This window comes from Phyllostomus discolor, chromosome 1 (assembly GCF_004126475.2).
Source record: "Phyllostomus discolor isolate MPI-MPIP mPhyDis1 chromosome 1, mPhyDis1.pri.v3, whole genome shotgun sequence".
Lineage (NCBI taxonomy): Eukaryota > Metazoa > Chordata > Mammalia > Chiroptera > Phyllostomidae > Phyllostomus > Phyllostomus discolor.
Genome location: NC_040903.2, coordinates 66,534,440 through 66,551,107, shown reverse-complemented (window position 1 = coordinate 66,551,107; position 16,668 = coordinate 66,534,440). Strand labels below are relative to the sequence as shown.

The window sequence follows — 16,668 nt, the reverse complement described above, 5'->3', positions numbered from 1 at the left end:
TTTTATTCATCAATAAATTAATTTGTTTTATGAATTTAATTTAGATAATTTTTGAAGAAATCAATGAAGTTATTTAATTCATCCTTGAATTCTTTTTTTGTTTGGGTAAAAAAATTTATTTTTACTTTAATTTTAATTGTTGTTCAAGTACAGTTTTCTGCCTTTTACCCCCATCCCAGCCATCCATCAGTCTTCCCCACCTCCCTCCTGTTTCCACCCCCCCCCACGCCCTTGTTACTGTCCACGTGTCCTTTATACTTGTTCCTGTAAACCCTTCCCCTTTTCCCCTGAAATTCCTTCCCATCTCCCCTCTGGTCACTTGAATTCTTAATGTTTATTACAAGGCACTGCAAGTTCCTGAGACACTCTCTGAAGTATCACATTAAGACTTGCTCAGGACAATTCTAACATCATTTATACCTTCTTGCATTATTATTTGAAAACCAGGAGTCCCTATGTAGTATATGTACAGATTCTCTCAAAGTATTATGTGAAGGTTCTCTTTCTATTTGTCAGTTTCACAATGAAAGACCTATGTAAATTAGCTGTGATCTCTTGAAGGGAGCCTCCATTCAATGAGATGCCTTTGACTAGCTGTACGACTGTACATAGATTTTTTATTCCTATATAGGCCTCCAGTTAACCTATGAGCCCCTTTCCTCTCTGGCACTTTTTGTCCTGGACCCCGTCTTCTCTGTCATCTGCAGGTCAGCCTCTCAGTCCCTCTGCCACGACCTGTGTTTCTGCTTCCCTATCTCACATCGTGCTTATCTTCTCTTTCCTGGCCTTTCTTCACGCCCATCCTTTCCCTAAGGAAAAGTTACTTTTGGATATCCTTTACGTAATACTTTTTCTATGCAGATTTCTGAATCCTACGGGAGGAGATTTTGATTCTGATGGTCAGAAGTTTGGACTTCTTTTTCCTGGACACAGGGACCTGAACTTAGAAGGGCCCTGCATTGGGCTCAATGCTGTGTTGTCACCACCTTGAAAGGCTCAATCAGTTTTTCTCACAAGGGGCTGCACATTTTCATTTTGCATTGGGCCCCATGAGCTATGTAGCCAGTCCTGCAGCACGGAGTGTTCTCAAAGGGTCAAGAGTGGTGCAATGCACTAGGAAAAAGGAACAGTCAGGGCTGTTTATGACATCATTGGTGTGGGGGAGGGGGAGGTCAGAGAGGTTAGAGGAGAAGGGAAGATGGGATCATCTTTCAGTGGTGCTCTTTCCCCTGGGAATTTCCTTAAAGCGCAGGCTGGTGTTGAAGGGCATGGTGGTAGTCTCCTTTTAAGTCAACCAGGGATTATTTTGACCATAGTCAACTTTAACCTCTTCCTGAGGAATCCCTGCCATAATCTAGAAAAGGAACCTATCTCTAAAAGTAGATTGATTCTAGCCCTGTCCAAATGGCTCAGTTGATTGGAGAATCATACCATACACCAAAGGTTGTGGGTTTGATCCCCAGTCAGGGCACGTATGGGAGACAACTGAGTGATGTTCCTCTCTTTCTCTCTTCCCCTCTCTCTAAAATCAATAAACATATCCTCGTGTAAGGATTAAAAAAGTAATAAATAAATAAATAGGTAAAGATTGATTCTAATAGTCCTGCCATGAAATTTAAACATCTCTTTCATCTAAAGAGGTAATCTAATATAAAAGACAAGTTTATCCCAGAAAAGTCATGAACAACTTAGAAGGAGCAGTAAGGCACTTGTTTAATGGATGTTGGATATAATATGTTGTGGTACAGGTTCAGAAAAGAAATCCTGGGAGAGGAAACTTGGAAGGGAAAACTTTGCTGAAGACATGCTAGAGTGGTGCTCAGGTAGAGCTCCGGGGAAAAACAGTGAGATTCATGTGTGAGAAGGAAACAAAGAAAAATATGCAAGGTAATTGCAAACTGTCCAGAAAATAAAAAACCTGTCTACATCAATTTAAATAGAATGGTTTTTATAATGATCTACATGATAATAACAGAAGCATAGTTGAGATTGCAAATCTGTTTGTTTGTGTTCATTGTTTTTTTGGCTCTCAACAAATGTAAAATAATAATAAAAATCCATTAGGTAAACCATTTCAAACAGTCTAGATCCCATTATAATTCATGGAATTTCAAACCATAGCATTTGAAGACCCTTTGCTGAAATGCTTTCAATCCAGAAAATTGACCACTCTTAAAGAGAGTTCATTTTAAAGCATGATTTTGAAACTGAGAACTGAGTAAATATATACATAGAATTCAGCTCTATCAGGTGCATTGTTTTGTCTCTTATTTTCAGGGATTCTCTGGGAGCAGTGGGTATTTGTAGGCCAGTGTATATTTTGCTGCTGATTATCATGCTCAATCATGCATTCAGATATTTTTCTGCAAGTCTATTTCCATTGTGTGTTTTAGCCCTGAGGGGGAAGTGAGGGTACGTTGAACTAACAACCAAGTTTTAATATTGGGTATGGGGCATAAAGTGTTTACTTTAATACAAACTGCTGAAGCGAGCAAGAGAATGACATTTTACGTGCTTTCTTTAAAGTCTTGATTATCACACTGAGCTTGAGGTACAGAGGACAGGAAATTCTGCAGCCAAGGAAACCCCTATCCCTGCACAGCATCCTGTGGGAGAAGACAAAGCTGCCTTAGAGAGATTCACCGTGACACATGCTGTTCACTCATTGTGTGACCTAAGGAGTATACAGGTGTTTTCATTACTTTAGATTGAAAGCTTGTTCACATTTCTGTGACTTATGTGTTTTTTAACATTAATACTTGATTTTTAAAAGTATTAAAAGTCATAATTTTCCCCTAATTTATAAATCTTATTTTGCTATATATAATGCTAGAATATTTTTAAAAATCACTTTAAAAGCTCTTTGATTAATCTTTGGTCCCATTTAAAACCTAAGCTCCTTTAAATATTTTAAATACATGTATATGTATGTAGTTTATATATTAGCTTTATTTTCAAGTCTTCAATTGTCTCTCTAACACCAAAACTTACTTCATATGAATCTAATAGATATAATATGATACTGTATAAATTACACATATTGACTTAAATATAATGCTAAATTCTTCTACATTTTTCAGTACTGTTTACAAACTATGTTTTACTTTGTCAACTTACTGATCATGAGTCTGAATCAATTATCCCTATCAGTTATTAATTTAGACAATATAAATACTTCAAATACAAGACACAAACAATATATATATAGAGATCACAAAAAGTGTGACTACTATGAACTGCATTTACTTAGTCGCCTTTAGATTTAGTTCTAAGCTGGCTAGAGTTAAAATAAACATATCCACCAAGGAACCAGTAACAGTGCCCCACATTAATTTCATTTTCCTCTCCTGGTATTTTTGGGTAAACTGTGCTGAGGAAGTGGGATTTCCATTGCAAGTGCCAGAGACCTTCGGTGAGACTAAGGTGCAGGTAGGCCAGCGACTGGCCTGAGTGGGGAATGAGGAGCTGCAGACGTCCAGTATAATTTTTTTCACTAATAGACTGCCTTACTGAGCCTTTAAAAAATTATGGAACATAAAATTACCTACTTTAAAATAAAAAAATGTGATGGCTTTTAGTGCATTCACAATGTTGTGCCCTCACCCCTTTATTTAGTTCTAAAATATTTCCATCACTCCAAACTAAAGCTGGACGCCCACTGTGCAGTGGGTCCTGTTTTTCACTGCCCCCACCTCTAGGGAACCACAAACCTGCTTTGCATTTCTGTGGAGCTACCTGTTCTGGATATTTCATATAAGTGGAAACACACAATAAGTAAACGTTTATGTCCAGCTTCTTTCTCTTAAAATAATGTTTTTAAGGTCTATCCATTGTATAGTGTGTAGCAATACTTTATTCCTTTTTTAGGGCCAAATAATATTTCATTGTGTGGATGTACTACATTCATCCATTGATGAGCATTTGGGATTTCTAACTTTTCAGTATTGTGAGTAATGCTGCTATGAACACGCCCACACATGGGTTTGTGTGAGCATCTGTACATACCTAGCTTTGCTGGGTTACGTGGTAATTCTAGGTTCAGCTTTCCGAGGAACTGACAAACTGTGTTTCCACAGTACCTCAACCATTTTTCACCCCCATTAACAATGTAGGAGGGTTTTAATTTCTGCACATCTTCACTGACACTTGTTTTCTCCCATTAAAAAAAAAATTAGTAATCTCTAGTAGGTATGAAGTGGTATCTCACACCTACTTCAATTTGCATTTCCCTAATGACTAATGATGTTTGAGACTTTTTAAATAATGGATTATGCTAACAGGGGACTCCTGTCCCACACCCAGGGCCCCTGAATTCATGCTAATTTTCTCTAATTACTCTCAATTGTGTCTTCTGATTAGGGCAAATTATATTAAGTTAACTTCCATCCAAAACCCAGATTTATTCCCTTCGTTGAATTAAACCAATATGTTAAATGTTTGTTTCTCCTCTGAATTCTCCTTTATATTCTCTCTACCACACGGAGCTGCTACTTTAAACAGATATTTGGATGACACCCTTTAGATTCTGGGTGTCTTTCCTGACTGTTTAGAGGCATGGTCAGTTTCTAAAGTCATTCTAATTATAATATTCCAAGTTAACATTAAACATATGGGGAAGTAGGAAATTTTGGACTGTGAGAGAAGTGTATTTTGATAGAATCAGACTGAAGTACATTAAAAATGAATAACCACTCATTTCAGAAATTTTCCTTTTTAATCATATGGCCACAATTTAGACTGTGCTGTTGGAGCAACGACGATTTGCCTAAATTGCCTTGGTGGTAACTGACACGTGGGAGGAAGCAGGCGAACTGGTACGTCCTTTGCCAAGCCCACTCACAAGATTTATATGTGATGGCCAAGAGGTAGAATGAGATGCAAATGGCTCAGATGGGGTTAGACCAGAAACTAGTTCAGAGGCCATTGACCATGTCCTCAGTGGTACTTTTTATGCATGGCCCAAGAGCTGTGCTGAGATACAGGGAGACTTATATGACACCTAAAGCTATGAAACAGTCCATATCAAACGCCACAATCTTTCCATGAAAGTTAGTTCCTGTGAAGGCTGTTACCCCAAATGAGGAACCGAAAAGCAGAAGTGGTAGAGGAGAATATGCTCTTTTGCATCTGACTTCTAAGATCTTCAACTCTTGGACAATTGCATGGTATAATTTGAATGGAAAATTATAAATTACCATTCAAATATAAAACAGTATTGTTTTTATTGTCCCACTAATGAATTGTATGTTGTAGACAGAGGAAAGGGGAGGGGATCTCAGTTGAATCATGCTACAAGAAAGGTCTTGTGTAAACCCAAGGCCAGTCAGGGACTGGCAGTGGCCAGCAGTGGCCAGCAGTGACCAGCCCTCAGAAATCTAAATAAAATCATCACCATAATAGGAGATAGCTTTTTTCTTCTCTTCTGCTTTGGCAGCTTCAAAACAACCACTGTCTTAAAAGAGTCCCAAGTGTACTTTGGGGGCACCCAGAGTCCCAGCCTCCCTCTGGCCCTAATGAAGGAGGAGGATGTGCTTGGCTTTGATGTACAGCTGTAGGTTTTCTAATGAGGTAGGCAAGAGATCAGATTCCATTAGGATGTCTCCTTTTAAGCCTTGATTATTCAGCAGCCCTGTTGAAATTAGCTGTTCATTTATCCACGAGCAGCTGCACGCAGTGTTGGACAGTTTTGCTTGTAGTATCAAACTGAGTGGGACTGGAGCACTCCTGAATACTTATTTAACTCAATTATTTCTCTGTGCCACGTTTTTCTTATTCTTAGCAATAGCACTAGATTCTAAAACCACTCAAATTGCACCATAAAAATGACCAAGAAATGTGATCTGGATTGTAAACCACAGCTCAGCTCTAATATGAGACAAATTCTTTCTGTCCCTTATGCCTGTTTCTCTTCCACGTGACATTAATGCCTACTTTGGCATGTCATGTCACAGCTGCAAAGCAGGGTTGGTCCCTTCTGTTTGTCTGTTCTTATAAGCTCCCTGCAGGACTGCCAGAAGAGTCACATTCATGACTGTCAGACCCTGGCTGGAGCAATGACAGAGTAGGGGCCAGCTCTGCTCACTGTCCTGGGAAGGCATGTAGGGACTAGATGAGGCTTTGCTGGGAGGTCAAAGAAGAAGGAATGAAGGAGGACCCTGAGACTGGGCAGAGATTTGCTGCCAAGTTGAAAATTTGGCAGGGGTGGGTAAGACCCTCTCTCTCTCTGTGTCTGTCTGTCTCTCTCCCTCTCTCTGTTTGTCTCTCTCTCCCTCCCTCTCTCTCTCTCTCTCTCTCTCTCTCTCACACACACACACACACACACACATGCACACTGATCAAATGACATTCTGATCAATAGAATTATTGAAATGCAACTAGGTCAATGGGCCACCAGAAGTACAAGTGTTTCTTCTTCTTGAATACTTACTGATCAAGATAAATAAACTTTATGTATGTGATTTGGTTTATAAGACCTCTGTATTATTGATTTAATAGTTCCACTGCCTACATTTCCCCTACATTTGTCAGCTGCTTGGGTTATTTTACTACATTTGTTATACATGAAGCTTGAGGTGCCCAAATATGGAAAGCTACTCAGGGACCTTCAAGCTCCTTTGGAACTGACTCTCAAGTTCTTTGCACTTTGAGATCAAGTGGGCCAAACAAAACTGTGGCCCTGTGGGAACTGGCTCTGCCACTCCTCCCCACCCCCCTTTCCAACCAACGTTGGAATACCTTCCACATTTCTCACATCTTCTGAAGAGCTTCGTGGTTTTACTTATTGTTCTTTTGACCACTAGATGGTTTATATTGTTAATAGGTTTCATTCAGAGCTTCCAGTGGCTTTTTAATTGCCCTGCATGTGCTTTCTGAGTTGGGCCCCAAACTCACCTGCTTACATTATTTTATGTTTGCTGGGAACGGTTTGAGGGCATGTACCATGGAAGTTGATGACACAGACAACTGACTTTTACAATGCTCCATTGTTCAGAAGAATGCCCTGTAATTGATTTTGCCAAGTTCATTCAAGTGTGGGGTCCTCAGCAACGTTTAGTGTTCATGTTGAGAAAGATGAGTTTGACATCTTTGTTAAACAATAGAAAATTAAGGGAAAAATGGACTGTTTTATATGCCTTTAAAATGCAAAGTCTAACTGTGACCAATGTAGCTTGAAATCTAAACTCATCCTCCCCCTGCATAATTGTGCACTTGTGCCCATCTCCATATCTGCGTGCTGCTCACTCTCCTTGGAATGTCTGTGTCCTTGCTCTAGTGGATGTCCTTTTAAGAGACCTCCGCTTACCTATCTCCTGGATTAACTGTCACTCTAAATTCTCCCTGTGAGATGTGCAGGGTGAGTTCCAGGACATGCTAGATCCTTGCAGCTGATGGCTACCCCTACCTACACACTGTTGCTTTTACTGACTGAGTTGTTTGATAACTGAAAATAAGATATGTTTGCCTGAAACTTGTTTACACCAGTTGTTATTGTAATACTGTAAAATAATTAAGCATTAAATGAGTCAACAAAATTTGAGTACCAAAGGAAAGAACGTCATTACTATGAAAATCAAATGCTTGGAAAAGAATGAAATGGGCATCTTAAGACAAGTGCTATCAAATTAGGCATGGGCAAGAAAATGATATACAAATAAAGTACTAAAAATCAAGAAGGATTCTCTACTCAGATTGCTTTACAATTTTCTCCACTTTCTGGCTCCTGTTTAAAGAAACTGGAAATTGAATAGTTAATGGGTTATGGGTGTGATCTGTATAGGAAAGAAAACAAGGGAACTCCAGCTACAAGGGTTATGCTTAAAAGAAAACCTTGATCCTACAATCAAGTAAACTGGTGAACCAAATGCTCAATGTATGTTACTGTTTAAATTAAGTGTTTCAGGCATCCATTATTTTTACATAATATACCTCTCTGATTAATTGCCCATCTATCTGAATCAATAGCTGATAAAAGTATTTCCTATGTACAGACCCTTTAATATACTTCTTAGGTGCAGTTTCTACCAGGAAGTTCTCTCTGACTCTCCTCTCCAGCCTGGGTGAAGAATCCCTCATCCTGGCTCCTGGCTGTTTGTCCATCACAGCATTTTATGGGGTCATAACTGTTTGCTTTGTTGTCTGTCTCCTCCACTGGGCTGTTACCTTGCTGAGGCCGGGAACTCTATTATAATCTCCATAGTCTTAGGTCCTAAAACACTGCCTGGCCCCAGGGTAATGTACAAATGCTCACTGAATGAATGTTGAAAGACAGACTTCATTAAAGTGTTGATGGAACAACCGAGATTAAAAATACCAGGTATATTACTTTGTGGAAGGACCGTGGAAAAACTTTGTTGGTATGGGAGTCATTTCTCTGTTATTTAATATGTGTTATGTCATGAGCTTAAAGAGAAACTAGCTGGGGGTCACAGAGCAACTCAAATATATTTTATTGTTTGCATTGTTTTGACACATATTCTAACTGCAAGATATTTTTGTGGGTCTTTTCCACCCTGCAGAATTTTCCTTCCGTGTTTTTTTGCTCTCCACGTTCTGTGTTCTGTTTCCCACAGCTAACAAGCAAGCTGTGGACCAGGGCTGCTTCCACCCTACATTGGCTGGGAAAGCCTCAAAGAATCTGAATCCTTCTGTTTCAAGTCTTGTTGACTCTTCTTCCTCTCTTCCCCAGTCTCAGTCGACATATGCTTCCAGTCTGGGAATCTAGAGGAGTTCTTAAGGCCCTGTATCCTGTTTCCTTTAATAGATTTCCAGGCTAACTAAGCTAAGTGTTAGCTTCCTTTTCGTCTTTTACATTCTTTAATTCCCTGGTCTTAACTCTTTAATCAAATGTCTGGCTTTAATTTTCCCTTGCCCTGTGGCGTTTGGTTTATGTCTAGCCACAAAAGGTTCCATTTTGTATACGTTTTGAAAAGTGGCCCACAACAGGAAATATTTCATCCAAAGTGAACATTATCATTTGGACACCTAAACATTTAGAACCAAATGGTCTGCAGTAGGAGTCAGTCACAGAACACAGACGACACAGGCACAGTTTAATAGCAATTTTTCAAATGAATCTATTTATGATAAGCAGCAGTTTCATGTGGGTTTTGTAAGCATATAAATACTGAATCTGATGCTTCTCATATAAGCCTGCCTCTTTTCTGGAGTCCCTGGAAAAGAACGCCAAATTAAAAAAAGAGGGAACCTAAGAAATAAAACTCTCTTTATTTAAAATGACATGATTATCTCTATTAAAAGTTCCAAAGGATTCTTGAAACGAACTACTAGAATGGCATGAGAATTTATCAAATTCATAGGATATAAAGTCAACCTATGGAAATCAATTGTATTTCTATATATTGAAATAAATAATTGGAAATTAAAATTTTTAAATTTATCCTTTACAATAACATCAAAACCATGAAATATGCATGGATAACTGTAACAAAATATTTGCAAGGTTTGTATGCCAAAAGCTATAAAACTTTGGTGGGAGAAATTTTAAAAGAATAAATAGAAAGATACAGCATACTTATGCTTTAGAAGACTAAATATTAAGATGTCAGTTCTCCCCAAATTTATCTATAGATTGAGGATGATCTCAATTAAAATTCCAACAATTTTTTTGAAAAACATTGGCCTGTTGATTCTAAACTATGTGTGGGAAAGCAGAAGACCCAGCATAACCAACATCATTTTGAAGAACAGAGTGGGACAACCCACAGTGCCTGACTGTAAGCGCTATAGCTGTCCCTGCCTTATGTGCAATTCGGCTTTCCGTGCTTCCAGGTACCCTTGGTCAACTGCAGTCTGAAAGTATTAAATGCAAAGTTCCAGAAATAAACAATTCACAGCAGTGTGAGGAAGCCTCCCAATGTCCTGCTCTGCCACACGCAGGGCGTGAATCACCCCTTTGTCCAGCTGCTCCACGCTGTTGATGCTCTGCACGCATTAGGCCTTGGCAGCCATCTTGGTCATCAGATCTATTGTCACAGTATCAAAGCGCTTGTGTTCAAGTCACAGTTATGTTACTGAACAATGGCCCCAAAGTGCCAGAGTAGTGATGCTGGCAATTCAGATATGCTGAAGAGGAGACATAAACTGCTTCCTTTAAGTAAAAATGTATGTATATATGGTATACATGTGGCACTATGTATGGTACTTTCCTGTACATATGGTACTATCCAAAGTTTCAGGCATCCACAGGGGTTCTTGGAATATATTCCCTATGCATGGGGGGGATAACTGTACTATATAAAGCAAAACAAACAATACAGTGTGGTGGTGTTGAAGAGATAGATACATAAACACATGGGAAAGAATAGAAAGTCCAGAGATAGATGTATTGCCAGTGGTCCTTGGCATCCCTTGGCTTATGAATATTATCACTCCAGTCTCTGCCTCTGTTGTCACATGGCTGTATTTTTTCTACATGTCTCTACTTTTGTGTCTCTTCCCTTCTTCTTATAAGGACACCACCCTACTCTAGTATGACCTCATCAACTAATTCTATCTGCAATGACTTTATTTCCATATCAGATCATATTCTCAAGTACTGGGAGGGGTGGTGAAGACTTCAACCTATCTTATTGGGGGAATACATTTCAACTCATAACATCATACACACCAACAGTCTCACTGCTAGGTATTTACCCAGGAGAAATGAAAACATGTCTTTATAAGGACCTGCGTGAGATGTTCATGGCAGCTTTATTCATAGTCTAAACATCTAGCAACTGTAAATGGATAAACTGTGGTCCAAACACCTGTACAATGGGATACTATTTTACCATGTGGCAATAAAAGAACCAAATTATTAATACATGCAAGAAATGTGGACAAATCTCAAAACAATATGTTAAGTGAAAAAATTTATATCAAAAAGAATAAAAACCATATAATACCATTTATTCAGCACTCTGGAAAAGTCAAAACTAAAGGGGTAAAAATCAGAGGAGTAACCCTCAGTAGGGACTGGAGGTAGGAGCCAGAAGAGTACTGGTCACAAAGGAGCAGAAGGCAACTTTCTAAGGTGAAGAAAATATTCTCTTTCTGTTGTGGTGATTATACAGCCATATATATATATATATACCCTTGTCAAAATTCATAGAACTGTGCTTTAATTATAAAGAGTAAATTGTACTGCATATAAATTATACCTTAAGAAAACTTTCACAAAAATTCTAGGTACTACCATTTGAACATCAAAAGTACTTAAAAAAATAGAACCCAAGGTTCTTTGAGATCTTACTGTGGGCAACCTACATAGTTGATCCTTGAACAATGTGGGGAGGGCCTGACTACCCCCTCCCCCTGCTGCCCCTACCCATGCAGCTGAAAATTCACATACAACTTTTGACTCTGCCCAAACTTGGTTGTCCCTTGGTATCCACATGGAATTTGTTCCAGGACCCTTGCAGATCACAGACTCCATGGGTGCTCCACTCCCTTATGTAAAATGGTGTAGAGCAATGCCTACAGTCAGCCTCCACATGTGAGGACCCCCACTGCGGATAGAAAACAGTGCAGGTATTTATTGAAAAAAGAAAATCCACATACAGGTAGATCCATGAAGTTCAAATCATGTTTTTTTATTCAAGGGTCAACTGTATATAAACTATTATAATTTGAGGAATTAAGTTTTCTAATAAAGATCGTTAGACATATTAAGGTTAATGAGAATTGGTAAATATCATTGTAGATTCCCTTGTCTGGAAATCAAGAAAGGAAACCTCTAAAGAGTCGCGGTGCATAGTTTGGGGGAATGGTCTTCTAATAATTACAGAGAGCAACCCTTAAGACAACCTGAGACTTAGAAAACCTAAATGGTAAGCAGCAATGAAGCCCCCAGCCTGGCTCCTGGGTGTGCCGCAGGCTATTTCTTTGGCATCTACCTGAATGTTCTGTCCTTCTGACAGCCCTCCCCCAGATGTGGCTGTGTTCTGCCTTCCCTGCCAGGACAACTTGCTCTTGGTTTTCATCTGTCCTGGCTTTGGACGTGGCATTCTACTTTTATCTGAACTCAGCTATAGAAAACTACATACAGGGTGGGGCAAAAGTAGGTTTACAGTTGTTCTTATGACAAGTAATACAGTAAGCCCTGGCTGGTGTGGTTCAGTGGATTGGGTGCTGGCCTGTGAACCAAAGGGTCACCGGTTCGATTCTCAGTCAGGGCACATGGCTGGGTTGCAGGCCAGGTCCCCAGTGGAGGGTGCTCAAGAGGTAACCACACACTGATGTTTTTCTTCCTTTCTTTCTCCCTCCCTTCCCCTCTCTAAATAAATAAATAAATAAATAAATAAATAAATAAAATCTTGAAAAAAGGAAAAAATTATACAGCAATTAATAAATAATAATACAAAAATACACTCTGTTTTTTGTACTCACAACTGTAAACTTACTTTTGCCCCCCCTTGTACTTCTATGTTTCAATTCAAAGAAGCCACCAATTGTGAAGTTATGATATATTAAGCTTCAAATGACAGAACACACAATGTTATGTTAAATCATATTATTTTATTTAGACTATGTGTCTTGTATGACTTGAGTCCTTCTTGAGCAAGACCAAGGCTCTCTCACTCACTTCCTTTTTCAAGTATAGCAGACACATATCTCCCCCGAGGAAAGGGCCCCAGCTTTCAGGTGCAACCCCCTTTCTTTGCAGATATTCTTATCTTAATACGCAAGAAGCGCTTATAAGGAACATAACAAGAATAACACACATGCAACAGGAAGGTTTGTTTCCTGAATCTCTAATTCACATTGAAAACCAGGGTATGACCTTTAAGAAAAAAATCTTAAAATATCTGATGTCTTTCTCCCTGCTAACTTCCTTTTCCTTTCTGGCCTTTTTATTTCCTCTTCCTCCCACCTCACTCCTGTCCCTGGTCAGTTCTTCCTCTCCGTCTTCCTTCTTCTCTTTTTCTGTTATTGCTCCCTCTCCCCTTCCTTCTTTTCCTCCTTCAGCTTTCTTCTGCTCACCTGCACATCTAATTTTTACTTAGGTTTTCCTACTCCTCACTCTTTTTAACTGGCTATTATAAGAGACTCAATGTGTATCTTTCATTATTGCTGTTTTTATTTAATAGTTTTGTGTTTCCAATAAGCTTAGGAGAAAATCTGCTGCAAACTTATCAACCATACACTCACTGGATCCTTCCACTTTTTTTGTACCAGGCAGACCTAGGCGAGGAACAATACCCTTTATCAGCTTCTTGGTGTGATTCCAGCTCATGCATATTCATATTTCCTACCTCATTAGTAGTCCCCCGGGCTTACTCAGTCATCAGGAGAGCACTGGCAATTGTGGAAATCTCAGCTAAGACAATGCCCCTTGTCTTTTCATTTGCCTTGATATTTTTTGGAGCACCATTTCCAATCTCCCCGTAGAACTGCTTATCAGATTCTTTTCCTACATATAACCTGAGTCTTAAGAACATTATTCTAGCAAATGGACAATGTGCCCTAAGTTCAGCTTTATCAAAACTCCCAATAAAGATTGGCCTTCTACAAGGAGATAGAATCTTTTTTGAACATATCATCTCTAAGAACCTTTATAAAACACAGCAGAGAAATGTCTATAGTCTTTTAGAAAGACTTAAAATAACTGTAATAAAAATGTTTGAAGGAATAAACTGTTAGGCAAAGGTTGGGGGGTAATTATTTTACATTATTGGAAAGTAATATTTTAAATAATTTAAATAATATGATCATACTGATAGCTCTCTCCTTGTGCTAAACACTGAGAGGATGAAAAACATTGACCCTTGCCTGCCTCCAAGATTTACAAGGTAATTAAGGGAAAAAGATATGTACAAAAAATTATAATGCACAACAGATAACAAGTTTATTAGCTTCCTGAGTATGGGTACTGTGCTTCTTACTTAACTCACCTCCCAAATCTAGCTCATTCCTTTGCACACAGAGATACCTGATAAGTGTTTTAGAAATATTGAGTGTTATAAAAGTAAAATAAAGGAAGCAATTAATCTAGATTACAAGAGTTAGGAAAGCCTCCTGGTGGAAGTAGAACGTGAGCTGAAGCTTAGCATACGGGTAGAATTTGGACCTGTTAAACGGGGGAGGAACAGCATTCTTGCCAGAGGAAACAGCATAAACAGAATTCAGAGGTGGGAGCAAGTGCTCATGCCAGAGTGAGGAAAATTGGCTGGAGCAGTGTTCATGTTAGCCAGGTCCGGTTTTACTGTTTAAAAGGCCAGTAAGGGTAATCATTAATTCTCTCAAACAGGATCATTCCCACCAGCTTACAAAGAACCTAACAAGAATTACATGGAGATCTCAACATGCCATTGATTTTTTTCCATTTAAAAACCAAACCAAACAATTAAACAGAACCTTTCTTGGCTCTATTCTCCTTTATTTACTGCCCTGGAGAAAGTTGCCTAGACCAGCTGCCTCCAGCACCTCTCCTCCCATTCTTGCTTGGAGCTGTCCCCGCCAGGTTTCCATTCCTGCTGCTCCTCGAGTGACATTCGAGTGGGTAAATCTGACAGTCAGCTCTCAGTTGCCATCTCCTTGGACCTGCGAGACACTGTTGACCACTCTCTGCTCCTTGAAACACTGGACTCACTTGGCCTCCAGGACCCATACTGTCTTGGTTTTTATTCTTTCACTGACCACTCATTCTCAGTCTGCTCTTCTAGTTACTGACGTGGATAACATGAATACTGCCACAGCCAATTTTCCTCACCTCCTGACCTCTCTAAGTTGGGGTAAGCCAGGGCCTAGACCTCAGTTACTTAGTCGGTGATACATGCAGTTTCCTGGCATCCGGTATCATATACCCTCTGATGACTCCTACATTTTAGGTTCAGCTGCAACCTCACCTTCTAATTCTACACTCATACCCAACTACTTACTTGATATCTTCGTTTGGATCACGGAGGGCATCTCAGACTCAACATACCCAAAGCTGAACTTCCTGTGTTCTCTCTAAAAGCAGTTCCTCTCATAGCCTCCTCCTCCTCCTCAGAAAAGGGAAATCCATCCTCTCAGGGCCTCAGGCCCCCAAATTGAAGTCACCCTTGACTCTTTTTCTCCCATTCCACATCTAATCCAGTTACAACTCCTGTTGATTCCACCTTCAAAATATCCATCATGTAATTGTTTCTTATCACTCTGGTTCAAAGCACCACCTTCACTCTCCTGGATCAATGAAACAGCCTTCTGAATGTTCTTTCTGAGTCTACCTCTGTTCTCTTAGAGTCTATTTTCAACCTATCGACAGGCAATCCACTTAAAATGTACATCTGACCAGGTCTATCCTCTGTCCAAAACCCTCCAGTGGCTTCCCGGTTTGCTCAGAGTAAAAGCCAGACTCCCTACTACAGGGGCTTACAATAGGACCTTCTGAAGTTTGTTTTGCTTTCCCCCCATGACCCCTCTGACCCCATCATCTATCATGTTTCCTGTTCATGTTCTCCGGCCACACTGGACTCTTGCTGTGCCCTGAATTTGCTGTGTGGACTAGACTCAAGACCTCTGCACCTACTATTCTAGCTGCTCAGAGAGCTTGTCCTTCAGATGCCGGCAGAAGGAACTTCCTCATATCTTTGGGTGTTTGCTCAATAACACTTTCTCAGAGAAAACTCCCCTTGCCACCCTATTTAAAATTACACATTCCTGTCACCACTTTGCATCACATGGCCAGCTTTATTATTATTTTTCTATAGTGTAGCAATAATGAAGGCTGTCTGACAAAGTATATGTCTTTGTTTTTCTTGTCTTCTTCCCTTTCCTTCCTTTCTCCCTTCCTTTCTCCCTTCCTTCCACCCTTCCTTCCTTCTTCCTTTCCTGTTTGATTCCCTCTTCTACAATACAATATACATCCCACAATGACAGGGATTATTTTTCTGTGTTGTTCATTATTGTGTTCTCAGGAACTAGAACAGTGCCTGGAACAAAGAATGTGCTTGAGAAACACTTGTTAAACAAAAGAGTGAATAAACCCCCATTTTACTGATGAGAAAACCGAGCCTTAGAGAAGTTGAATAACTTAACCAAGCTCACTCAGCTGGTAAGCTGGGGCTTTTGGGCGCAAACTCACATCAGTTGGACTGTGGACATAATCATTATGATGTTGGGCTTTTTCATCAGCAAAGCAATCATTCTTTATCTTACATAAGGCATGACACTGTTTTTCAAGGCATTTTTTATTATGTTATGATAACTTCCCCATAACATGAAAAATTTGATATTTTCCCCATTATTGGAAGTCATAACTTGCTAAAAAATAAATAAGAATGGTATTTATCTTTCTCTGCCTGACATGTCACTGAGGATAATGATAGCCTCTGGGTCATCCATGCTGTCACAATGGTAATATTTTATTCTTTTTTATGGCTGAGTAATATTCCATTGCATATATTTGTATCACAACTTCTTTTATAGTTGGGGTACTGTAAATATCAAGAGGAACACTATGTAAAGTATATGATTATCTAACCACTAAGCTGTTTACCTGAAAACAACACAAAATAAAATTGAAAGAAAAAGGTAAGAAAATATATAGCAACACAATAGCAGCATCATTTGATTGCACTCAGTAGTCCTATCACCCGTATGTAGCATCTTCATGTTAATGTTTTAAACTCTTCCCTTGACAATCTGTAGCAATATGTAAAGAAGAGCACTATTGTATTAACCTAA

The 16,668-nt window shown here is 39.3% G+C and overlaps 1 long non-coding RNA gene across 2 annotated transcripts; it reads right to left on the bottom strand.

Annotated features, from left to right (window-relative positions):
• Positions 1-1,970: 1,970 nt before the first annotated feature.
• LOC118500171 lies at positions 1,971-15,379 on the bottom strand. Of its 2 annotated transcripts, none has more exons than XR_004902718.1 (3): positions 14,880-15,379; positions 11,347-11,507; positions 1,971-2,606 (listed from the first exon to the last, which is right to left on the bottom strand). It is a non-coding gene; the product is annotated as an uncharacterized LOC118500171 (long non-coding RNA). The 2 variants fall into 2 exon arrangements; XR_004902719.1 differs by lacking the exon at positions 14,880-15,379 and adding an exon at positions 12,402-12,659.
• Positions 15,380-16,668: the final 1,289 nt, after the last annotated feature.